Below are 2,156 nucleotides of genomic sequence, written 5' to 3'. Positions count from 1 at the left end.
AATAATCTATGCCGAATTTCGAGAAGATATTTTCTCATATAAAAATGTTTTCCCACTTGAGTTTGATCTATCAGATTGTATGACAGCTATAACCTATAGAAGTCCGATATCGGCGGTTTTGACACATTAGCAGCTTCTTGTAGTAAAATAGGGCGGGTGGAAAATTTCAGAGTGATATCTCAAAAACTGAGGAACTAGTTCGCGCATATACAGGAGGTCGGAAAAACGGACATGAACATATTCGACTCAGCGTGTCACGATGATCATTTATATATATATATACTTTATAGGGTCTCCGACGTTTCCTTCTTAGTGATACATTCTTCAAGGTATAGTAAAAACAGGGCTGTGGTTCTACTTAAAGTAAATGCCGAATTTCAATCTATGTTGAAGAAGTCCGAAGTGTTTTCATAGACACTCTTACATTAAACTCATTCATTTAGGCTTATCCTGTTGCTCCTTTGAGAAAAATTATCTAATATAAAGTATATTAGATTCAATGGTTGATCATTAAGAGGGCGATCAAAATTATACTACTAAAACAGTACTTTGTGAAGACAGAAAAAAGAACGCCTGTAATCTGATTTCAAAAGTCGACAAAGCGTCTTCAGATAAATACAAAACAGCTTGGGCGTTTTATTTCTATTCGCACCAGCTCAGCGGAATATCTGTAAGTGTGAGCTCCCAGGTGTTTAAGCCATACTCTCGCAGAAGTGGGACAATCAAGAAGGAAGTGTTGAAATGTATGAACATCGTCCAAACAGCTGCTATAACTGGCATCCGATAAGATATTTAAAATTACTGAAGTCTAATATACAGAAGGTAAACGTGGACTTAGTAATGAAAACGCAACGTAAATTTTACGATTCTTCGAAAAATTGTGGTTTCATAGCAGCAATTAAAGAAACTGCGTCTTTGAACTACGTAAAAAGAAGGGTCCAGAAGTTCAAGAGACCAGTTACAATAATGATTCAAAAACGGCCGTCCCAGAACTTAAAAGATCATGGGAAAAATTCGCTCCAGTTTGCTATAAAAACGCCAGGTAGGCTCTCCAGAGGTTCTCCATATATTTTTGCACAGGCAAGGCACATTTTCAAGTAACTGGATACAGAATATATCTTAATTCATATCTAGTGTTTTATGAATGGTTGCAATGCAAAAATACCGAGAAGTAAACGAGCTTATTTCAATTCCTTCATGCTGCTGTCAAGAAAGGATTCAAATGGACCCTAAGTCGCAATGTTGTTCAAAGCGATTGATATTATATAAAATTCAAAAATGGATACAACTCGTGTATTTTAAAGATATGTAATTTACTCGAGGCATAGCTATCAAACCAGTATATTTGACGTTTGTATTTAAGATATTATTATAACGAACTATTATATGTACAAAGGCTTGTCTCAGAACAAGCGGTGTCAAAATGGAACCTAAACGTCGAGCAAAAGTTACCGAGATTAATTATTATTATTAGACCATTGACTGAACACCCAATTATGGCAGACCTTTTATAAATATTTTGCATCGTACTGACTATTATCAAACTAGTTAAAGCATGGAGTAGTCTCCCGTAAAATTGTTGTCTCCAGCTTTTATATGCATTGAGCAAGTGTGTTTGCTTGAAAACATACCGACATTGTACCAGCTGATGCTATCGGCTTTAAATAGAAAGTTTTAACGAATTTTCAAAGATTAAATTAAAATTTTCCGCATGAATCTTGCGTTTTTGTATGCAAAGTCAACAAGTTAAAGGGTCAGCAAAGTCTTGATATCCAAATAAAAACAGATACACTAACAAACAATAAGATTGGTGTCTATGCATTTGGGCATGTAAGTATACAGGCCAATGTTGTATAAATCAATTTTTGTACACATACCAATACAGCAACAGATTTGTTTTCCTAACTTCTTTGGAAACTGTCATTTTGGTGTTGATATTTCGATTTACATTGTTGAAAAACCATCGGTTGTTTGCACATTATTGCAGGCTTGCTGTAAAACTTTTTTTCAGTGAAAGATTTTCTTAAAGATTTTGTTGTTTTTTATGGCAAAATCTTGAAACAAAATTATGTCTTCATATCTAAGTGTGTGATTTTCTTAAAACTTATATATTCTAATTTTTGGACAAGCCATCCATATTTCGGCTGGTAAAATTA

General features: G+C 34.3%; 1 long non-coding RNA gene across 1 annotated transcript; it reads left to right on the top strand.

The window, feature by feature from the left end:
- The first annotated feature begins 567 nt into the window (after positions 1-567).
- LOC118680538 (uncharacterized) lies at positions 568-1,360 on the top strand. Its single transcript, XR_011397154.1, has 2 exons — positions 568-1,042; positions 1,135-1,360. It is a non-coding gene; the product is annotated as an uncharacterized lncRNA (long non-coding RNA).
- Positions 1,361-2,156: the final 796 nt, after the last annotated feature.

This window comes from Bactrocera oleae, chromosome 6 (assembly GCF_042242935.1).
Source record: "Bactrocera oleae isolate idBacOlea1 chromosome 6, idBacOlea1, whole genome shotgun sequence".
Taxonomy (NCBI): domain Eukaryota; kingdom Metazoa; phylum Arthropoda; class Insecta; order Diptera; family Tephritidae; genus Bactrocera; species Bactrocera oleae.
Note: the sequence above shows the minus strand (reverse complement) of the source record. Positions and strands in the feature narration are given on the sequence as shown.